Genomic DNA, 24,443 nt, shown 5'->3' with positions numbered 1-24,443 from the left:
TTCTTTCCAATTTTTCATATATATTTTTTTCTTCTTTTAAAATTATTGAAATGATATTTTACATGCTTTTTCTCACTCCACTTCACTGGTATGTCGTAAACATTTTCCAAGTGACTAAATGGTCTTTGAAAATGTGACTTTTGGCGACTGTGCTTTCATTGGACTGAAACGTCTTACTTTATCCATTCTTTTTACTGACGACCATTTTGATTGCCTCTAGTGCTGTGTTTATACAAATATGTAAACATTCTTAAAGATAAATCTTTTTGGACATCTTAGGGAAATTTTCTAGAATTGAATCAGTAGGTCAAATGACCTATGTTTAAGGTTCCTAATACATATTGATAAATTAGCCTCTAAAAAGTTACCAGTCTCTATTTCAAATCCTAGATCCTCTTCAGTTTCTCATGTTAAAATGCATGCTCCTGGGCTCCCGTGGTCCCAGATGCCCTGAGGAGAGGGCCTAGGAACACGCATTTTAATGTAGCCCCCCAATCCTTATACACATTAGAGCTTGAGAACTATTGGTATGTCGTGTGCAAGTCAACATTCATTTCAGCAGATACTTATTAGAGAAAACGTTAGAGAACTCTGAACTAGTATATCTAAACCAGAATTTAACTTTAAGATTTTTTTATTTTATTTTAATTTTTTTTTTGCCTCCAAATGTTAGATTTTCCCTTATTTGTGATATGGTATAGTTGAAAGAGTCTCAGCTAGGAAGTCAGAAAACCTTATTATAAATATGAGTAACAGACCCTGAATAATTCACTTACTTTCTTGTGTTTACCCAGAGATTTAGTGGCAGAGGTAGAACTGGAACTTGAGTAGACAAAGGTCTCGGACCCACCCAGCCTCAGAGGGGCAGAGACAAAGCGCCAGCGAGAAGACTAACTCCTGCAGTGAGCTCCCGCCTCAGCTGGAGGACTTCTCATCTGCCTTCCGATGGGCCGTACCTCGGGACATGTGTGGGCAGCCCTCCGGGGTCATCCACTGTAGTCGCTTAAAGGGGTCAGCCCACAGTGTGCCCTGACCAGAGGTGGTGACACTAAAGCTAGGTGGAGGAGGACATAGCCATGCACATCCATGCCAGGACAGCAGAGTAAGAGGTGGGGTCCCGAGTCAGAAGCCAAGAGAGCCAGGACAGGGCAAGGGCAAGACCCACATTGTGGGCAAATTTTAGGTCAAGGCAGGCATGAGTTGAAAAGAAGACAAACTTAGAGCTAGACAAACTGCCGTGGATTTAGCCTCAATTATGGGAGCTCCCGTTACATAACTTCACGATCAGGGTAGGCCCTGCCTGCCCCTAAGTTGCGCCTGCCTCTTTAAATCTGGCCGAAGGAGGGGCAACGGGACAGAGAAGAGGCCCCTGAAAATGAAAGTCTGGAACATTCTGTTGCAGCAGAGAACGTGGTAAACAAACAAGAACCAAACTGAAAAATTCTCACCATCATCTAAATTTTAGATACTAAAAGGCAGTGTGACTATTTTTCCTCTCTGCATAACTCTGCTCAAACCCATCAGCGCACACCCACTGGTCACCTGACAACATCTGGCCGCCCTTCTTCTCACTCTACTCCCTCAGCTTCTGGGGGCCACATGATCAGATCATTTGACTTTCAAGTTCAACCTCCAGACTCTTCAGCTGCCGACAGTCCCATTTATGTTCAGGTTCTGTAAACCACCATCCCCAAGTCCACACGCATCTCCTGTGATGGCGCCGGGTGAGGCACAGGAGCTAGAACCCAAACGTAACTGCTGCACCCATTGTTCCACAGTCTTGGGCCCCAAAGGATTTGCCTAGGATCGCCACACTATTTTTGTGACTTTTTGTGAATCTTAGAGTATTTTAAAAAATATATATTATTAAAAGCAAAATTTTTTAAGCTTTTTTTTTTTTAAGTTAAAAAAAAATAGGGTGTTCCCTGCCCCAGGAAACAGGGATCAGCCGCTGGTTTCTCTTTCACAAGCAACTCCCATTGTTTACTTAGCCGCTCTCTGATTTATGGGTAGGCTTCTATGGCTTCACCCTCTGCTTCTCAGAGACGCCCATCTCAGAGGGAATCAAAGCTCAAGTATTCCAGCCCCCTTCCCCTCCCCAAGACTGTAACTTCAAAGCGAGGTAAAGACTCAGATCTCAGAAATGGCCTCACGGTGGAAATCTAGGACAAATCGTCCTTCTCGCCCTGCACAATCATTGCTTTTCCGGAATGGCGCTCTGTCTTCTCCTGCTCTTCGTACAGATTATTCTCTTCACCTTCGCCAAACGGCCCCTCCTCTAATGGAAGCAGATTAACCCTTCTCTGCCCCCTCTCCATCTCATTCAGCGGAGGGCTTTCTGTGAACCGCACGGCTCTCTCCCCGGGCTGTGTGCCCAGCTGAATACTAGTGTGAGATGGCCGCCTTCCCTGTGAAGCACTCGGCCTCAAACACCTTTTTGCCACACTTGGCCCTGGGAAGACGGTTTTGAAATGAAACGTATCGTGAGCCGCCTGGTGTGCAGTATGGAATTGCACAAGGCCCAGGGCATTTAGGGCAAGGGGTACTTGCCACGCTCACTGCATTAGGGCCCCATCTTAATGAAACTCCGGCTTCATTAACTCCCTCGCTCTGCAAAGGGGTTCATAGCGTCACCTAATATTGAGGCTGAGCAAATAAGGCTGATATCTATGTGGCATCCTGTCCGGATATAAGATTCACTCAAGCCACAGTCCCTCAAGACCGGCCTCAGCCCCCAATTTCCTGCCACACCTTATTTATTAGGGGGATTCATCTCAAGAGACGATGCCGAGGTGGACAGTAGCGCACATTTCTGGGGCTGGTGGTGAGTTTCAGATCAGGACAGCGGGCTAGAAAGGTAACAGTATGAATTGTTGAACTTCAGTAGGCGTTGGTGAATCTCCTAGTTACGTGCCGTTTGGTTTCAAAACCATACTGAAGGGTGGAAAATGAAACCTGCAACTTATTTTTAGCTGCTCATGATAACTCATGAGATTTTTCTTTGCAAACCAAATAGGATAAAGGTTACTTCCGCTAGCTAAACTTAATTCGATTGCCTTAATATAGCAATCAAGCCTACGTCTCTGAGATTCTCAAGAGACTCTTGGTCCCAGGTGATACTTTGGCCAATATTTACTATTTTGCTTTAAATTATATTTAGTTGAACTTTTCTATTGAACAAAATCAAACAAATATAACATTTTTCTTCTGAGAGGAATTGGGGAAATAAGTTATAAGCCCTCTATATTGGCATCTATTCATTAATTCCCTTATTCTATTGCCATTTATTAAGTACCTATTTAAGTGAAAGTTTGGAATAAAAATCTTCAAAAGTTGAGCCAGTATGTTGAATTACAAAGAGCAGAATGCCAGAGATTAAGTAATATGGCTTTTATACTCAGCTTTTGCTGAGAACTTCAGTCTCAACAGGCTCTTTGAGCCTGACTTTCTCCTCCCTCAGAGAGAGACTTTCAGTGGCATGCTCTATAAAATGCAGTGAAACATGCTGTGCCCCCGAGGGCCTGAAGAAAGGTTGAAGCCTCTTGTGAAGGCAGTGGTATCGCTGATGTCTGTGTGGGGTCACTCTGACTTCTGTCTCCCTTTCCCTGTTCTAAAAGGGACAGATTTCAGCAAAGCCTGTGGTCAGCTTTTCAGACAACTTGTGGCTCCCCTGAGTCAACAGTGATTGTTTGAAAGACTTCCATTGGGAATGTCAGTCCCCAGGTCTATGCCTTAACTCACAGAGTGAGTCCTCTGATTCTAGGAAGTGGCTTCAGGGTACAGAGCTGAAGATTCCACTGGTAGCGGTGGAAGCAGAGAAAGCACGCTCCCCCCCACCCCCCACGATTGGTGTTGGTCGGTGAGGAGTCCACCTACATGAGCCCCTTGGTTGCACCAGTCAGTGCTCTGTGTACCGTGGGAGATACATAGATCTTGCCGGAGGCAACCCTGAGATTCGAGTAAAGATAGATAATTCGATACAACATAAACTTCTGGTGCTTTTATCTTCAGCCCAGAGGAAGTGAAAATTCACTGAGGCTTGGTAAGCTGCTCTGTGGAGAAGTGCGTGGTTGTGGCCCTTCTGAACTACAAAGCCATTTATCTGGGGAAAAGAAAGCCAATGATTTTGTTCCCAGGCGGAGTCTTGGGATATTTGTTGCCCAGGATGAAGAAAGATACAGAGAGGATGATGCACTCACATGGGGGTGGATCTTACTCATCTGTAAGAATTCTTCCTTCTCCACCTTCATTTACAGCCAATCTTTCCTGAAAGAAGAAACTCAATCTTCTTGCTGCCTATGTTTATTATTTTTATTTTTTATTTTAGCCAATTCAGGATCGAGAAGACCCTGTTGTTCTACTTGCTCTCCATTTGGGGAGGGGCAGACGGTCATGGCCGCCCATGAGCATGTGATTCGGGATGCAGGAAGGCTCTGTGTCTCCGAGGGCATGCAAGGCCTTTACTAGTGCCACATCTTGAGTGCACTGAGAAACGAAAGCAGGAACTATTCTGCTGCTAAAGCTGAGGTAGTGATATCGGAAACGGTGGTGAGCCATTGAGGACATTCCCACGGGAGAGCCTGAGCTAAGTTGCGGGTGGGGTGGGATGGTATCCACCACAGTCTCCCTTGCAGCCCAAAGTCACCGCTTTTTCTCTGTTGCAAACCACACGGTCCACATTCCCTTGCTCCCTCCAGCTCTTTCCCGGAGGGTAACTTCAGTTTGGTCCCCAAGGCTTGCTGCCACATCCTTGCCACCAAATGTGTGCTCCCTTCCCACGTCTTCCACACAGATGCTCACGGATGGGAGTGAGAAAGGTCCTGTCTGAGGCCGGGAGGGGCCTTCCTGGAATTCAGACTTCTCCCGCCATGTCTATTCACCCAAGCCTTCCTTCTCCTGCCTCACGAGCAGAGGAAGATAATCCTCCTCTCGTATTCCCAGGCAGGGTGGAGCTGATAGGGTTGATTAGAAAGCCCCCTTGGAGAGCCATCTGGTTGGCATATAAAATTACTGCCAATGAGGGAGATGGTCAGCTGGCCATATAGCCAGGCAGCGGGGGACTTGGAATCCAGCGCGTGGCCTCACTGACCTAGAAAGCAAGCAGGGCTGGAATTTTTAGAATCGCACACTTTCCGAGGTGGAAGGGATCTTAGAAACAGGGGCAAAATGTATAGTTGTCGGCAGAGAGTCCCTCATTAAAATGATGCATTTGAGACACTGACCGTGATGGAGAAACATCTCTTATTCATCATTTAGGCTTTTTAAAAGCCCATTTTCAAAATACGTTGGGGAAGGAACTCATAATACCAACTTGGGTTATCTGTTCAGGCCCAAAGCACTATTTGTGCAAACCAGATCTGTCCTGAGTGTTACACTGATTTTTCTTTAATTGATCATATGCTTTTTAACACAGCAAATGGGTCAACTCACTTATTATGTGTGTGACCTTATACAAATGACCAGATCTCTCTCAGCCTCAGTTTCCCCATCTGTAACATGAAAATATTGGGCTTCACCAGGGGAGGTAGTTTGCTCGGATGGAAATGTAAGTTGTTCCACTTATTTTGCCTCGTGAAACATTTTCAAATTATGACAAACCTCTGGGAAAAAATTGTTACTGATTATTTGTTACTGCAATTTGTTACTGCTTTCTAACCTTAACTTTCCAACACAGTCTAGTTCATTCCTCCTCTTTTATTCTGTCTTTTCCACCTCCTGGTCCAGTATGAAGAGTACCCCAAATTCTCGGGAACTGGGAAGTTGAGGCTGGTTCTTATAAACCTGGGTGGTTGTGGCTTTAGGTAGGGCGTTCCCCTTGACTAGGCATCTACACAGTAAAAAGATTCCAACATCAGGGCAGAATGCAGAAGGAGGAGGGCTTATCCTGTCAGTATTGGTGGAAAGACCACAAAGGAGCATGTGACTTTGGAATTAGTCAGACTTAGGTTTTAAGTCCTCACTGTGCTATTTACTGTGTGACTAGCAATCTTATTTGTTCCTCACCTAAAGTTGATAACTAACTTCCACCTTGCAGGATTATTGGTTTAGAATTAAATAATATAGCTAAAATATTGAGAATATAGTAGGTTCTCAATAAATGATAGTTCTAACAGACAGCTCTGATCAAGGTAGAAAATAGAAGTTCCTGCCCAGATCTCCAGGCAAAATGTAGATGATCGAAGTAGCACTGTACTTTCCAAAATATTTAGGCTAAAATATCATCCAAATGCACATTTTCAGCATTTGGATAGTAATGTAGTTAGTCACAAGGCTCACTACATTGAGAGATTGTAACCTTGTTGCTTTCAAGGCTAACTACACTATAAATAGATATAACATCCAAGCTCATCAAAAGTTTTTAAAACTTTTGAATTCTAAGAATTTAAACAAAAGTGTTATATTTGGTAAATATTTTCTTTTCAAACATTTAGATCAAAACAGCCTAACCCGATAACAAACTTCCCCACAAATGTTGAATATCTATATTAGGTCAAAACGGAAACCAGCTGTAATTTTTAATGCAGTGAGTGGAATAAAGAAATGTGCAAACCGATCCAAATGTTTATCAACTAAGGATCCCTGTGGGACTCCGTGCCCTGACTACATTTTTTTTTTTTTTTAAACATGGAGGCTCAAGCTTCGCTCGTACTTGAATTATGTTCTTTGCGTAAGCCATGCAATTTAATTTTAACCTCCAGGACTGAAAATAAAATGAGCTCAGACGGCGGAACAATGAGACTGGGAGCCAGTGAGAGCCTTAATCTAAGTGAAAGACGCTTCCTCACTGTTGCTCTGCCTCCTCCCGCCTGCTCCTGCCAGGGTTATTTGGGGTTCCAAGAGCAAAAACAGGTCAACATTGACAACACGGGAGAGGGACTTGTCTTCTACATTAATGTTTGTGCGTAAGCCCCGAGGGTGATGGTGAGGAGCATGAATTTTTAAAAATCATTATGCTAAGTGAAATAAGTCAGTCAGAAAAAAAGCTACAAAGCTTTTGTATGTGGGATATAAAACTGAAACTTATGGACACAAGCATCAGTGTGATGGTTGCCAGAGGGAAAGGGGTGGGACGGGGGTGGGGGGTGAATGGGGTCAGGAGGTGACAGGAGAAGATTTGACTTTGGGTGGTGGGCACCCGGTGCAACATGCAGATTTTATAATATAGAAACCCACACCTGAAACCTACGTGTTCATGTGGACCAGTGTCACCACACTCAGTTCAATAAACCAAGCAAAAGAAAGACAAAAATCATAAGTGAATGCATAACTTTCCTTGCCACTTGTATTCATGACAGAGCTTGCGTAACTCAGGCATGCACATGATTTTTTCTTTTTTTTTCTTTTTTTTGAGTACAAAACAGGATTTACTAGTCAGAGAATGTCTGCCTAAACAAGCTCATCCATCTGAGGGCTCTCAGCTACAGTTCACATTGGTTTAACACAGTCAGGCTTGGTAAACAGATCACATTAGCTCGTGGAGTGTTTTCAGAACACCACCAAATCACCAACACATACGTAGCTTGTGGGCGCGTGTTGGCAGGGCGTGGGCCCAGAACCCCATAAGGTTTGGGAACCACTTGTCCAGGAACCGCATGCCAGTCCCAGTAGGGGACCTGACCACACTCACCACCCTGCTCCTGTGACGGCGACATAACACTGTTCCCTCAGCCCCTGGGAGCCTGATATGGATTACTGTCCTTGTCGCTGTCATTTATTTTCCCGGGAACATGCGGCATCAACTCAGTTCCAAGGGGTTAGAGTTGATTGTAGTTAGCCTACAGGATAATAACCTGGGAGTGTTTTAATGTGAATGTTGAGCTCTCAGCTGTTATTCGTGGGGCATATCCTGACACCAGTCGAACCCGATGCCTAGGTGTTCGCTTCAGCCCCCTCCGTCCCCACTCTCAGGACTCCGCTTTACAGATGACCTTCTATTTAACCGGTACCGAGTCTCTAATTCCCGACCCCCATGGTGCAGCAGGAATTAGCCTAAGGACACTCCATTCTAATTTTCTGTCGCTGTCAATGCTAACCAGAGCTCACAGGGCAGGGGGTGGGGGTGGGGAGGATGGTTCCACCATGGGTGTTTCCGTTAGAGCCACGTTTATTTCTGGAATAGTTGTGGGAGGGAGAGATGTGCTCCAAAGAGAAGAGGACTCAGTGTGGTTCAGGTACGATCGACCATCTGGACAACGCCGTTCGGATACTTTAAAATGTCAGGGAGAGAGCTGGGCGGGGTACTTGCCACACATTGAGCTAAAAATCCCTTGGATTCTGCGAGAGGAGAGAGAATGAAAACCGGAAACAAAAGATGGGTTGTGAAACCTAGTACCGAAGTAAGATGTTCGAATACATTTTCTCCTTTAAAAAAAAATTCTGGGGAGCCTGAATGTTTTGCTAACCCAATTGTTTTTTAGCCAGCTCTTATAGAAAATAGAGGCGCTGGAAAACTAGCAACTTCAGAAAATATTAATTTCTTTTTGCATGAGTTAAAATGAACTAACATTAACATATTCCGTGATGCAATAGGCAGTGAGAGACTTTTGAAGAGATATGAAGACAAAAAGTAAATATTATGTATTTAAAATCAGTCTCATAGGATTTTATAAAAATGTTGGTTTATGTCCAGGATCTAAGGGAGGGGGTGGGTATGGGTTTTTTTTTGTAGCTGAAGAAGGAATGAAAAACAATCTGCTCTATTTCCTTAAAAATAGAAGACTTCTTGTTTTATGCAGCATGGTAAATGCTTTTCTGTTTTTTACCTGCTGGCAGGAAATGGAGGAAATTTTTCTAGCAAGCTACGCTGTTTTCCTCTCTTTGGGGGCATGGTGATACTGGTTCTGTAGCAAAACAGTATTTGCTTATCAGACATTACTTCAAAATCCTGAATAAGCAGCTCCTTCCACATTTTTTTTGTTGCACATGTTAAACATTTCATTGCAATTTGAGCTTCAATTGTGTGTGTGTGTGTGTGTGCGTGTGTATGTGTGTGTATGCGCATGCGTGCTTGTGTGTGTTGATAGAAAAGATTGAAAGGGGAAGCATAAGAATTCTTAAAGGTTTTTGTTTTAAAAAATTAATCCCTACAATTATGTGTTGGAATCTCTATAGAAGGCGATTCCAATTTATTACAGGCAGCCAAACTAGATCCCATCAATCTTGCGCAGCGAGGGTGGAGAGGTGGTATTGAAGAAGACATGAAATTTGGTGTTGGAGCAGATGAGATTTAATTTTCAGAAAACATTTCACTCATAAAACGGATAGCACCCCAGTGTCAGCCCTGACCTCCATGATGTCAATGTCATCGTGCAAAGCGTAGCTAAGATAAGCCTCAAAGTGAAACAAAGAAACGTCGCTTCTCTGCACCACACCATTCCTTCTCATACAGTATGTACTCTCCCTCTCCATAAATACAGCCTTTCGGGTTTCCGTTAATGGCTTGTTGCTTTACAATTCAGTTTTTGCCGGGGGAGGGAGGAGAAAAATAATTTTGCACGTTCTATGTTTTGTGCAAGTTACAGTAGGCTGCTGCAAGTCACCGTTATTTAGGTCAGTATCCTGCTTAGCTTTTATCGTCCGTGCTGGTCAGCTATGAATCCAAACGAACTCAGCATCAATTTATTTTTCTGTCCCGCTTGTATTCTGCTTCTAAGTTTAAGCAAATTTATTCACATTAGAATACCATTCCAGCTGAGGAGGTATCTGCCGCTCTGCACTGCCGATACATTTAGCAGGATACATTTACACGCTTGTGGTTAGAGGTTATAGCACTGATACAGACAGCTGATCATGCATTCTTCTACAAGCCTGCCGGCACCAATTAGGATTTTAAAAAAAATAATCTAGAAATGATACACCTTTTATAATATTATTTTTGACTTTGCTACAGCTGAACAGTTTTGGCTTTTTGTTGTTGTTATTATTAGCAGCTCTATGGAATTAACAGTCTATAAAAATGCATCCCAAACCAGATACATACTGTATTGAAAGCTTTCTTCAAGAAGATGACATGACAGTATCCGTTCCAGCTGATTTTCCTCCTTAGCAAAAGGATTATTTGGTTCTCGGAAGCAGGAGGACACAGTCATTGTGCTGCAGCTCTGCTTAAATGTACGAAATGCCTTCTACTGTCTGGTTGCAGAATTTGGAGTTGGCTAAACAGTGTTTAGTGATTGGGCTCATCTTGCATCATCAGTTGATGACATTTTTCTTTGTTCCCTCCTACCCAGTTGAACCAGGACTCTGAGGCTGATGTGCAATGTCACTTCCAACATTAATCAGATACTGCATTTAAGGTGAGCCGTTCCTTGCCTCCTCCTTCCCCAGTGCTCGTGTGCTGCATGCATTGCGTAGCTTGCTCCTGCGAGCCTAAGATGGCAGGCAGGATTAGCTGTGCTGGTGCTGTGTGCATGCTGTGTATAGAATTCATTACACGTTGCCAGTATTTCAGATGTGAGTATGTAAATGCTCTGTGTGCCATATCATCTGGTAGTGAAGACTTGTTTTTGCCTCATTACAGCCTTAGATATTTCAGCATCACCTTTCAGTTCCGATTCATTTGCTTCTGGATGTTTGCTTTTCATCACATTCAAAATAGGATTTTTATCTTTTTTTTTTTTTAAACAAAGCCAGAAAAAAAAAAAGCCCTAAAAACAGAAACAACAACAAAACTCTGCTACCAGATGGTGTCTCCCCTTTCTTCTTGCATTTGCTGTCTTTTAAATAATGTATGTTGTATTGTTAATTAATGTGAATATCAAATTAAACACTTGAAACTTCCGTGTTTATTATGCAGGTAGGAGGTAAGGTGGGACCTATTTTTAACTCTTATGCACGCCATGGTGTGCAAACAACGTGGTTCTCAAATTTGTATTTTCAGTGCTGGTATCGGTGGTTTGATTTTCAGCAAATGTGACAGTGGCCTTTGCAGTGGTCAGCTTCGGGCTTTGAACTCTCAGAGGAGGAAGGGGGAAAAATTCAACACACCACCTTCTTGGTTGCAGCCTCGGAGAAGCCCGTGGATGAGAAACGTCCTTTTTTCAATCCTGTTTTCCTGTTGATAAATTCAGTTCTCGTGATCACAGTGCATCCAAGCTGTTCTGCGTATGATTTTTTTGTGTGTGACAATTGCATCTAAAACTTGTGAGCAAGAAGACGGAGAAATCGGTCTCCATCGCTTCACATAAAATGGCTGAGTGTCTTGTCATGCTAGCATTGCACTAAGTGACACATACAGGTAGGTTGAAATTTGCATGTTTTATAGAATTTGGGCCATGCAGCAAGAATATTATGGATTAAAATATGACTTTTTTTAAAAAATTAAATAAGACAGTTGTAATTTTTTTTGGAGGGGGGCATTAAATTGGATAGCCTTTTCTATTCAGATAGTATAGAAATATGTAGCTTTTATAAACTTATGGAATGACCCTGCAATAAGATGATTTCTTTTTTAAAAGCCATATGTATAGTAGGTGTGGCGCCGTTAGACAACAAAAGAATTTTTTGGAAAAGTCTGTGGATCTAGCTCCATGTTAGCTTGAAACTAAAAATAAATGGGTTTCTGGAGATAATTTCGAAGAACGCAAACAAGCTTAATATGAAACATTTAAAATATTTAAATTTTAAGAAGCGGTCTTTAAACGTGTTATATGAAAGATGAAAATAACATACTTAAAAATTAATTTTAGATAATATGCAAAAATAAATACACTTTTTATATATTTAATACCTATTACCAGGGGGAGGAAGAGTTACAATGTTTAAAGGGGAAAATGTTAAATGTAGATGTTCCTGTTAGAAGAAAAAGACCTGCATTGAATGAAACAGTGTCTAGGATGGTTCATTGCAGACCATACAGTTATGGTTCTGCAAGCACCAAATTCTGGCACTATTCAAAATAATCTCATGGGCTCTTTCCTTTGAGGTTAACTTCTCAAATATATTTTAGTTTTTCAAATTAACACTGGGCCAGAAACCTGTTTCCTTGGTAACCAAATCTTATTTTTAAATGCAATAACAGATATGCAAAATATTGTCTTAAAAAAAAAAAAAGAAACAAATGTTTAATGAAAAATGTATAGCCCTTTTTCCTCTGATATAGATTCTGAACTGGTTTTAGACATTTTTAAAATGCGGTCTTCAAGCCTTAAAAACAAGACATCTTTCTGCACATATAGAGAAAGCTTGCACAGTGAGAGCTTCTTCCCCTCCCTCCTTTGTGCTCAGTACTTTCAAAATTAAGGTTTTCTTTGAAATGTGCTCTAGAATGCTGGTCAAGGTTTGTGTACGAAGGTGTAGTTTCATTATCACGAGTTCACCAGCTCCACCGAAACAAAAGGCATCTCAGAAATTCTGAGAATCAGAAAATGCTTATGCTCTTGTTTTCCTCGCTCCCTCCATTGGTAATGCCGGAGCCAAGCCCGCCCCGAAGATAAGTGCACATTGAGCCTCTGTGGAAACGTCCTTGTAGATGTGTTCGGAGAAAGATGCTGTAAAGCCCAGACCTCCCTGGGGTCTGCTCCGACGTGAAGAACCTTGAGACTCACCATTTGTGCAAGTGGTTGCTGTACTCCGGCAGCCTGTCATATTCGAAAGCACTGTCTGTAAACCTAACCAACCTCTTCCGGGCTAAAGGTTTGTTGCTGTTGTTGTTTAGAGGCCAACTTAAATATTTTGCTTAGAGTCTTTGTTTGGCTCAGTTATATGAGATCATGATTCATCTCCCAGTGATTTCGTTCTTTGGGCTGCCATGAAAATATCCTTCCTGCAACACCTCAACACCCCTCCTCCTCCCCCCCACCCCATTTTTTTTTTTTTTTTTTTTTTTGGTTGTTCGGGAGCCATTTTCTTTCCTGCCTGTGACTTAAATGACTAAGTACATTTTTAATATAGCAACAATCAGAAGATCATAAACTGAAGGGAACTGTCAGAAACCTGATTCAGTATTTCCTGCTTATTTTAATACCAGTAGCATTAACAGTTGCAATAGGAGTAAGCTAATTGTCATTCGCTCTTGAGCAAATAGGGAGCCAGGCATTTGTAATTTAATGTACTATTGCTACTCAGCAAGATACAACTCCAATGCCTTCTGTTTTGATAGGCTGGTACAGATTAATAATTTTCAATCTTAATCGCAAGATTAGATGGATGCAATGGAATTGTTTTACCATAAAAATGAATGCCTGCTAGATTCAACAGTGTATCTCTTCTTTATAAAATGTCAGTTGTTTTGTTTATAACTCCAGCATGATTGCATCTTCTTGGGGACTTTCATCCCTAATAATTTTTTGAGGCATTATTCATTTACGTTGCTCTTGGTTTTTGCCTAGAAGAATTTTAAACACAATTCAAGGAGCTTGAAGTATATTGTACTATTGTCATTCTAATAAATAGAGCAGTGAATGGAAGACTAATTATTATTTATTACATTGTGTGTTTCGCCTTAATGTCTTGCCTCCATATTTCGCAGAAATCTTTACAAGGCACAATACTTTTCTAAACTTACCCATTTACAATTATTATTGAATTTGCTAGATTAATAAAAAACACTGCCTGTCAGTTATTAAGGGTGGCACTTAGTCGTTCTCATTGTTCGGAAGGCCATGCTTAACTAATTTACCCTTTTTGGCTAAAGGGTTTATGCCGGGCAGGCCAGAGCAGGTGCGACATGAAGAATGTGCAAACAATTGCTTTGTTCTCACCAAAATGAAATGAGAAAATCTGTGCTTTTCTGCCTGAATGATTTATAGTATAAAATTCTCAACTCTTTTTCTCTTTGGAAAATAGGAAGTGTTTTCCCAAACCTTAACTTGGGCTTTTTTTTTTTTTTTCTTTTTCTTTTTTCTTTTTAAACTGTCTCTAGTAATGATCTGTTTAGTCATGTAAATGAGAAATATTACATTTAGTCATCCAAAATATATTCATCCAGGTTGATATTTATTGTGTTATGTCTTCTAATGAAAAGATTTCATCTCACCCAGCCAGCATGACTCAGTGGTTGAGAGTCATCCTATGAACCAGGAGGTCACAGTTCAATTCCTGGTCAGGGCACCTGCCCGGGTTTTGGGCACAATCTCCAGTGTGGGGCGTGCAGGGGGCAGCCGATCAATGATTCCCTCTCATCATTGATGTTTCTATCTCTCCTTCCTCTCTGAAATCAATAAAAATATGTTTTTCAAAAAAAGAGATTTCACCTCTTCCTACTAGAATGATGTTGATCTACCTTAACCATTACTGTGGCTTCCTCATAGAGAGCTGGTAGCCAGGCCATGTTTTAGAGCTGGCTGATACAGGGAAAAGAATCTGGACAAAGATCCAGCATCTTTCTCTTTACTACTAAATCATGCTAAGCCTTTGAGTTCCTGGTTGACACACTTATTGAGCACCTGCTGTATATGCCAGGCATATTTTAGAGGCTGGAAATACAGTAATGAAGAAGAGGTACCAGGGCCTGCCTCTCAACGACCTGCCTCTAGTGTGATAGAGGAAAATAAATATGTAAACAATTAATTAAAGAAGACAAGTACAAAGACAATAAGTAAAATTAAATTTTAAAAAGCAATGTGATCCCCAGCAGATATGACTCTGTGGTTAAGCTCCAAGATGTCACTAGTTCGATTCCCGGTCAGGGCACTAGCCCGGGTTTTGGGCTCAATCCCCAATAGGCGGCATGCTAGAGGCAGCTGATTGAGATCTCTCTCTCTCTCTCTCTCATCGATGTTTTGATCTCTCTATTCCTCTCGCCTCCTCTCTCTGAAAAAAATAAATAAGAAACATTTAAAAAATAAAAAGCAATGTGACATGTTGGGAGGAAGAGACACTTTAGAATGGTGAGCCAGGGAAAGCCTTCTTAAAGAGAAGGCATTTAAGTGGAGACCTACATGGTAAGATGGATCCAGCCAGGAGAGAGCATCAGCAGCCAGAGGGGTGCTCATGCACAAATTGCAAACTTCCCTTTCCTGGTGTAACCACCACCATATCAGAGCCAGGTTTGATGACTTCGTGTTTTGAGCCTTATTCAGGTAAGCCTCCTCCGCAGTGAGAAGGTGGGTCAGGCCCTCCTCGCTGGTTTTAGTAAATTCCCAGGACATGGTGCCTGTGGGGTCATTGCCTGTACTCCAGTCCCACCTGGAAACACCTAGGAAGGTGCCCTGAAATTCTGCACATTGCAACCCCAGGTGGCGATGAAATTTTGGTGCAGACTCAGTGCTAACTCAAGAAATCCACCGAAGAAAGGCTTCTCAGAGCAAGATAACTATCTGAGAAGCTTTTTGTTTTATTTTTCATACGAATCCCAGCCATTAGGGCCAAACGTTGAGTTAGTCGTTATCTTTAATTTTTTTCAAAGGCAGAAAGGTTTATCCCAGTGGTCAGCAAACCCCGGCTCGCAAGCCACATGCGGCTCTTTGGCCCCTTGAGTGTGGCTCTTTCACAAAATACCACAACCTGGGCGAGCCTGTTTTGAAGAAGTGGCGTTAGAAGAAGTTTAAGTTTAAAAAATTTGGCTCTCAAAAGAAATGTCAATTGTTGTCCTGTTGATATTTGGCTCTGTTGACTAATGAGTTTGCCGACCACTGGTCTATCCCATCTTGCAAAAAAAAAAAAAAAAAAAATGTCATTGTCTCCCATTGCCTAAAACTCTTCAGTTCTGCAGACCTCTTTGACAGCTGGTGGCTTTCTAATGGAGTGATAGTTCTCTACCTCAGCAAATAGCACTAAGAAAAGTCTTCCTAAGAACCGGAACTCTTTCATGCCTTATAGTGCCTGATGAAGGCCCAAGAACAAAGGGATAGGTTTGCCATATATATATATATATATATATATATATATATATATATATATATATATATGTTTCAGAAGTGTCTTCTAAAATGAATTCATAATTTAGCGGACTTTGCTTATCACACATTAGAGGTGGCCTGGATGACTCTTTATACTTTGATTTTGCCTAGCCATGAAACGTTGCACTGCATAACGATTGTTCTAGTCCGGTGGTCAGCAAACCATGGTTCGCAAGCCACATGCAGTTCTAGTATCTAGTCCTTCGTGGTAGAGTACCACCCATCAGTGGGAGCTCCAACAATTCACTTCACTTTTTTTTGTTTTTAATATATTTTATTGATTTTTTTACAGAGAGGAAGGGAGAGAGATAGAGAGCCAGAAACGTCGATGAGAGAGAAACACCGACCAGCTGCCTCCTGCACAGCCCTCACTGGGGATGTGCCCGCAACCAACGTACACGCCCTTGACCGGAATTGAACCCGGGACCTTTCAGTCCGCAGACCGACGCTCTACCACTGAGCCAGCTCATTTCACTTCAAGCCTTTGCTGAGCTTCTGCTGTGTGACAGACACTGCTGTAACTCGGGCAGAGTGCAATCTGACATGACACTCCCTACGGAGCTCTAGTCTAGGTTCCTCCTCAAGGCCAGAACACTGTGCGGACAGGCACCATTGTGTGCCTTCTCCGTTCCAGAAAGAATGAGTAGTGTGCTGTTCTCTTAGTGGCCTTTTATACCGTCTCCTGGAAGCCAGCCTTCCATTTTGGGACATCTCAGCTAACAGCAGCGATGGCTCTTCCCCAGGACACAGTGTCTCATCCTCGTGACCCCCCCCCCCCCCCCAAGATGTCTTGGCTCCTAATGAGCCACCGTATGCCTGGCTGCCCTGCTGCAGGCTGGTCTGCCTGGATCACCAGGTGACCCGGATGACGGCTGCCACTGTTCCGCATTCATGAGCAGATGTTAAGCTGAGAAGCCCTCGAATGCAAACATTTGAATTTGTGATGCAGGCAAGATGCTTCTGGTTTGTTGTTTTGTTTATTCACCTTCCCTGGCTGACAGTGAGGGGTCTCTTTGCCGGCTATGTGGGCAGCAGGTAAATCAAAGGCCAGTCACCAAAGCACTTGTCTGTGTCAGGTGATCCCAGCGTGGCTCTCCGTGGCCTTCACTGTCTCAATGGCCAGGAAATTGCTCTTTTGATCTTATAACTCATTCTACATCTTTTCCCTCAATGGCTTCCTCGCTCCTGCAGCTATTCCTGCTCAGGGTTCAAGACCAGCACTTGTGTCTACCCTCACAGGGGATTTGTTTCCTGGTCCTGTTTTGTTTTAAACACGTAAAGTGTAAATATTCTCTCTGTGTTCATGAAAAGAGTGAGACCCTTCGTGATTTTCTCTACATAACGAAATAAACTTCTCCTTGCCCCGCGGTCACTGCTGCCAAATGGATATTTTGACATTTATTCTCCTTCTGCCTGCTACAGTCTTCTGCCCTGGCTGCGGCCTTGCTCTAATTAAGGCCTCACAGTCCGGCCCCTCTTCCCCGGTGCCCGCCGAGCACGCCACGGAGTCCCTGCCCCTGCCCCGAGGGCCTTACAAGCCAGCGAGATGAGAAAACAAAAGCCACCAGCTGAGAACTGGGTAAATCCCAGAAGGGCAGTGCCCTTGTAATTCCCCCCACCCCCTTCCTCATGTTTCTTGATCTGGGGAAGAGAAGAGGGGAACCTTTAGTAGGGAAAGGAAAGGGTCACACCATTGAAAGAGTCTCTAGAAACTGCAGGATATCAGGAAACAATGTAGAGCAGAACAGGGTGGTCATCTGAGAGGCAAAGCGGGGAGCCGGAGATGACCGCAGACTGCGAGGACAGCAAGGGGGTGCAGAGACTAAGGAAGAGGGAACAAAGGGAGCGGTCAGGAGGCAGGCAGGCAGCAGGCGAACAAAAGCAGTTGCTGCTGTGCTGCACCAGAAGTGGGGGGGTGGGGGGGAGAGAATGGGGAGGAGTTTCAACTGGAAAATGAAGGCGTGGGAGAGCCCCTGAAAGGCAGGCTGCTGGCCTGACCTGCCGCATAGGGGCTGGGTGTTCTGTTGTTCTCTCTGGCTTTGGTCATAATATTGGCCTTGGGTGCTTAACTGTCCCACATGGGCTGTTGGGAAGAACCTGCAGTCTTGGCGGTGATTTATCTGCGTCTTAAGAAGTCTCCAGCCCAAGGCCTCCGTTCCACACGCTGAGGGTGCCAGAGCGCCCCACCCCTTATCGCTTGGCTAAATCTGGCTTAACCTTTAAATCCAATGAGCCGGGTTTCCACAGGGGCTGTGGCCTAGTGCTTCCGGTCTTCAGTGAAGCCAGGGCTGGAGATAGACCCCAAAATACCCGCATTAAGGTGCAGAGTTTAGGAACTCTTTTCCCCAAAGTCACGGTGCCCACAGCAGCCATGCTATTCTGCTTTTGCAGCGCCCAAAGCTGGTCCTTCCTTGCTCTTCACCAGCCTTTTCCAGTCTCCGGTCTGAGCGCCTAGCAAGCCATCTGCAGGGGATATTTCATAAGTCTTTTTTTTGGTCTCCTGGAGACCCATACCTGGCTGGCACACTAGCACTGAATGTTGTCACCATCCCTGTACTTCTTGCTTAGCTCGTGCAGGAATGTGAGCCACAAACTTCAGGTGCAGTGTGGGCCTCAGGCCCACCTGTTCTATCGTTGAGAGAACTGTGGCCCAGAGAAGTTGTCACTCAGGTCCCTCGGAGAGTTAAGGAGCCATGCTTGACTCTCAGTCCAGTGCTCTTTCCGCTAATGCTTTTAGGTCACAGAGGAAGTCCAGTTCTAAGCTAGGGGTTTGGAAGTTTTTTCTATAAAGGGTAAATATTTCTTTAAAATATTTTTATTGATTTCAGTGAGGAAGAGAGAGGGAGAGAGAGGGGGAGAGAGATAGAAACATCAGTAATGAGAGAGAATCATCAGTTGGCTGCTTCCTGCAAGTCCCACTCTGGAGATGGAGCCCGCAACCCAGGCAGGTGCCCTAATCCGGACTCAAATCCTGACCTCCTGGTTCATACGTCGATGCTCAACCATTGAGTCATGCTGCCTGGGCAAGGGTAAATATCTTAGGCTTTGTGAGTTAAAGCAAAATTAAAGATATTATGTATTTATATAACAACAGAGAAATTTTCCAAAAACTTTTTAATGGTGAAATTAAAAATATAATCTATAGCCGAAACTGGTTTGGCTCAGTGGATAGAGCGTCAGCCTGCAGACTGAAAAGTCCCGGGTTCGATTCTGGTCAAGGGCATGTATCTTGGTTGCGGGCACATCCCCAGTGGGGGGTTTGCAGGGGGCAGCTGATTGATGTTTCTCTCTCATCGACGTTTCTGGCTTTCTATCCCTCTCCCTTCCTCTCTGTAAAAAATCAATAAAATATTTAATTATTTTAATTAAATATTTAATTATTAAAATATATAATCTATACTAATAAAAGGGTAATATGCTATTTAGACCAAGTCAACTGGCCATCTTTGGACATCTGACTTTCTTCCAGACAAAGCCATGGTGGTGAGGGCCAAGGCAGAGGCAGTTAGGGGCAAGATCACCCTGGCAGGGGAGAGCAGATAGGGGCAAGATCAGGCTGGCAGGGAGTTAGGGGTGATATAAGGCTGGCAGGGGGTTAGGGGCGATCAGGCCAGCAGGTGAGGGCAGTTGGGGGTGGGATCAGGCCGACAAGGGAGGCAGTTGGAGATAAACTGGCCTACAGTGGAGGTTAGTTGCGGGTGACCAGGCCTGCAGGAGAGGGCCATTGGGAGCAACCAGGCCTGCAGGGGAGGGCTGTTGGGGGCGACCAGGCCAGTAGGGGAGGGCGGTTGGGGGTGATATCAGGCCAGCAGGAGAGGGCAGTTAGGGGCAACTAGGCAGGCAGAGGCAGTTAGGGGCGATCAGGCAGGCAGGCAGAGAGGTTAGGGGCAATCAGGCAGAGGGGCTAGGAGCAATCAGGCAGGCAGGCAGGCAGGGAGGTGAGCGGTTAGGAGCCAGTGGTCCCAGATTGTGAGCGGGATGCCAGACTGTCAGTTTAGGCCTGATCCTGCAAGGGGCTCCTGATTGGAGAGGGTGCAGGCTGGATTGAGGGAACCCCCTCCTCCATGCATGAATTTCATGCACCAGGCACTAGTATAGGGGTGTCTAACTCAATCAGAGAAGGGGCCAAAATCTAAAATCCAGCCTAAATCGCGGGCCGAATGGTTTACTGAACAGTCATAAACTGTCATTGTGATGGAAACGCAGCGGAGTGCAGTGATGACAGCGTGGTGCGGGCCACATTGCAAGGCCTGGCGGGACGGATTTGGCCCGAGGGCCTTGTGTTTGACACATGTGCACTAGTATATAATATTAAGTATAACAATAATAATCTATGCACTGCCATAGATTCAGAAATGACTGTTGCTGGGTGGCAATAAAACTTTATCTATGGACACTGAAATTTGAATTTCATGTAATTTTCATGTCATGAAATATTATTCTCCTTTTGGTCCTCCTGCTCCCTCCCCCGAAGCATTTAAAAATGTTAAGCACATCCTCCGCTTGTAGGTTATACAAAAGCAGGCGGCCGGCAAATCTGGTCCAGAGACCATAGTGTGGGTTCCTATTTTCTAAGTCAAAACCTGTAAACTGGTGGCTCATTGGCCATTCTAGTCCACATACGTATTTTGTTTGACTTTTAACAATAGTTTTAATTGAATCAGTTACCAGTGTTTTTGTCTTCTAATTTTTTGTTGTTGTTAATCCTCAACAGAGGATATTTTTCCATTGATTTTCAGAGAGAGTGGAAGGGAGAGGGAGAGGCAAGAGAGAGAGAGACTTCAATGTGAGACATATGGGTTGTTTGCCTCCTACATCCAGTGCCAGGGATTGAGTTTGCAACCCAGGTATGTGCCCTTGACCAGAATCGAACCCAGGACCCTTCAATCTGCAGGCTGCCGCTTTATTCACTGAGCCAAACAGGCTACGGCTCTAATATTTTAATTGTATTAACTTTTCCCTCCTAATTATAAAATTAGATTTTACTACTAATTCAATAATATGGAATATTAACATTTTGGCATGTATTCTTTCAGTCTTTTATCTATGCCTTGTGATTTTTTTTAAATAGTTGAGATAATATTTTGTGGATAATTTTGTATCTTTATTTACTTATATCATAAGCATTTTATGTCATTTTAAAGTCTTTAATTAACATAATCTTTCAAAACTTTATTATGAATATTTTAAACAGATGAAAACACTTGGGTAGCCATCACACAGCTTCAACAATTCTCAACTGCTGGCCAATCTTGTTTCATATAAATCCTCTCTTGTAGTATTTTGAAGCAAATTCCAGATCATACAAGTTTTTCTTCAAGTATTTTTGTATCATTCTCTAAAAGATAAAGATACTAAGAGAAAACACTTCTTTTGAGGGAGGCGGGGGAATAAATGTTGATGTATTTAAGTGTAAAAGAGAATGGTGTCTGCACCTTACAAATGACAGGAAAAAAATAATCTACCTAATGAAAGAGTAACATGCTACTTGACTGTACCTTCGTGGGCCAACCAGCCAATCAGAAGTGAGAATGCAAATCAACCCAACAAAGCTGGTGGATTAATTTGCATATGCTGATGCCAAGCAGCTGGGGGCAGGATGGGAAGCTTGGACCATTGCCATGGCGATGACGCAGGCATCCCACACCATTCCCTCTGCTCAAGGCCTCTGAGCAGTGTGGGAAGGGGGAAAGGCAGCTCCAGGCTGGAGCAGAGGTGGTGCCCAAAGCCAGGGAAAAGAAGGCCCATTCTGGCATGAATCTTCATCCATCGGGCTTCTAGTAGATAAATAGATATGGGTAGAGTATTTTTGGTACTATTAAGTATTTTTGGTACTATTTTTGCAACTTTTCTATAACTAAAGTATTTCTAAAGTAGTTTTTTAAATGTATATTACTGAAAAAATACATTTTAAAACGTGGGTTACTAAGAAACAAAAATAACCACAGTGTCTGCCAAAACCAGTTTGGCTCAGTGGATAGAGCATCAGCCTGCAGACTGAAGGGTCCCGGGTTCGATTCCAGTCAAGGGCATGTACATTGGTTGTGGGCACATCCCCAGTAGGGGGTGTGCAAGAGGCAGCTGGTCTATGTTTCTCTCTCATCGATGTTTCTAACTCTCTGTCCCTCTCTCTTCCTCTCTGTAAAAAATCAATAAAATATATTTTAAAAAAATAAATAACCACAGTGTCATTACCACACCAACAAAAACAATAATTCTTTGTAACATCAGATATTACCCTAACTTGTTTGGCTCAGTGGATAGAATGTCGGCCTACGGACTGAAATGTCCCAGGTTCGATTCTGGTCAAGGGCATGTACCTTGGTTGCAGGCACATCCCTTGTAGGAGATGTGCAGGAGGCAGCTGATCAATGTTTCTCTCTCATCGATGTTTCTAACTCTATCCTTCTCCCTTCCTTTCTATAAAATATATATATATATATATATATATATATATATATATATATATATATATTTTAAGAAAATAACACCAGATATCATAGTCAGCATTCATATTTGTCCAGTTTGGCCATTTAAAAAAACAAACACAATTTGTTCAAAATACAATTCTAAATAAGGTTCATACAGTACAATTAATATTTCCTCAAATTTCATTTAATCTATCAATTTTCCTACCTCTCTTTCTTTTATTTTTGCTATTGCTATAAAAAATGTGTTGGAAAAAACATTTGACCCATAGTTTCCCACAATCTGAAATGTGATCATTGCATTTCTTGGTGCTGTTTTACACGTTCGTTCCTCTGTCTCAGAAATTTCTTGTAAATGGCTAGTTACAAGTAGAGACCTGATCAGATTCAGATTCCTTTTGTTTTTTAAGTATTCGACATCTCATATGTTTTATCTAAAAGTCCCGGTTTGGGCTTCATCGGAAAAGTATGCGGACCTGGGATCCCCGCCTGGCAACAGTTGCTCTGGGGCTGGGTGGTGACCTCCCGCACTCCCCAGTGAGGTGGGACGCCGGTTATCCTGTTGACCCCAGTTCACATTACTTCCTGCTGGCTCCCCGTGGGCATTGGAAGGTGACACCCCTTTTTTCAACACCGTCTCTTCCTGGGCTTTGGTAGACTTCTCAACACAGTATCACAAGGGGCCTTTCACGTGGTGATTAGAGAAAATGGCTTAGACGGGCACTTTCTTAAAATGCTTGAAGAAAAGAGATAAGCAGCCACATCGAGGGAGGCCAAGTGATGGAATCTGTACCCAGGATGAGGGAAAGAGAGGAAAAGTAAACAATAAATTGAGTTCACAGAGTGCTGCAAATATGGGAGGCAGAATGAGTCAAAGGAAGCAAGTCGATTTAATAGAGACACCACTTACATCTATTTATATATTACGATAATATAGAAACCTTAAAAAATAGAGGGCAATACATGTTAAATTGGCCAATACTCCTAAATCAAAAAGTGCTAGCAGACAGTTGTAACATAACGGAAATAGCAGGAATTAAAAGAAATGAGGTAGGAAACAAGCAACACCTAAAAAGGCCAGTGGAAAAGGATCAGGAGTCATGCTGTGGAGATGTTGAAGAATGGATAGAAATGTAAGGAGAAAGGAGAAAATCTTAAAGTCTTAGGTGTTTTTTGGTGATTAGCAAATGTATGACAATGAAAAGTATTCCAGCGCTGTGGAAAAAGAAATCGCATTGATGTGTTTTAAAAAGAACAAACCTTTCCAGAAAAGAATAAAATCATGACAAGTTAGGACGTTCCGGGAAATTTCCAGCTCGTTCCCCATGGTCAGAAGAATGATTAAGAGAGAGAATCTGCGACGGGTTATGAGGAAGGGTGGAAATTTTTGAAGGACAGGCTGATTATGTAAGGTTTAGGTGGCGGTGTTCAAAACTGTTGCCATGATATTTTAGTTATTAATAACAATTTGGGGAAATCTGCTCACTTCTGGGGAAACATTTAGCTCTAAAGAGAAAGAAATGCCACTGTTGGTGAATTCCCAGGTGGATGTTAGGAGGCATTCATTTGCTAAGCCTCTTAGGAAAGCCAGAGCCGATTTCACCCTTAACAAGCTGTTGACAGCTTCTGATCAAGGTACCACCTTGGAACATGTTAGCAGCACAGAAAGCGGACTGTGGAGTCAGACCTGTGTTTAAATCCCTTTATGTCAGTCTCCATGTGACCCTGGCAGCTTTTCCCGTGGAAAATTTCTAGGGTATAAAGGTTGCTTTACACACTGAAGCTATGGTTCGGACCACGTGGACTCAGAGCTCTGAATACTTGACTTGCAGCACTAAGAGCCACAACTGTTTGCACTTACAGAGCGCTTACTATGTGCCAGGCACTACTGTAGGTGCTTCTTGTGCGCTATCCCGTTTAATCATCAAAAAGCCCTAGGAGGCCAGTGTAATATTAAAAACAGCCTCATTTTACAGACGAGGAAGCCAACGCTCAGGGAAAGTGAGTCGTTTGCCTAAAATTACATCGCGAGTGACCTTGTAAGTGACAAAGCTGGGCTTTAAACCCGGGCAGGCAGAATCCAAAGGCCAAATTACTTTGCTCTACCGCCTCCCACCTTCCAATCTCAGAGAAGCCCAGAGAGCAATGCCCGTGGCTCCTAACTCAGGTGCCTCCA

The 24,443-nt window shown here is 43.2% G+C and overlaps 1 protein-coding gene across 10 annotated transcripts in view; it reads left to right on the top strand.

Moving 5' to 3' along the window:
* ZBTB38 (zinc finger and BTB domain containing 38) overlaps positions 1-24,443 on the top strand; it is a 121,407-nt gene that overhangs the window by 49,738 nt on the left and 47,226 nt on the right. For 4 of the 10 annotated variants that reach the window (XM_036431274.2, XM_045579226.1, XM_045579225.1 and 1 more), the window contains one exon: positions 10,230-10,295. The exons of 1 other annotated variant lie outside the window; for it this stretch is intronic. The gene's annotated coding sequence lies outside the window, so the exon portion shown is untranslated. Of the gene's footprint in view, positions 1-9,122; positions 9,388-9,786; positions 10,111-10,229; positions 10,296-10,879; positions 11,237-24,443 lie in introns of those variants that run through there. 5 more of the 10 variants (XM_045579234.1, XM_045579235.1, XM_045579227.1 and 2 more) reach the window with 5 other exon arrangements.

Source organism: Pipistrellus kuhlii, unplaced genomic scaffold (genome assembly GCF_014108245.1).
Source record: "Pipistrellus kuhlii isolate mPipKuh1 unplaced genomic scaffold, mPipKuh1.p scaffold_m20_p_11, whole genome shotgun sequence".
In the NCBI taxonomy this organism is placed as follows: Eukaryota; Metazoa; Chordata; class Mammalia; order Chiroptera; family Vespertilionidae; genus Pipistrellus; species Pipistrellus kuhlii.
Note: the sequence above shows the minus strand (reverse complement) of the source record. Positions and strands in the feature narration are given on the sequence as shown.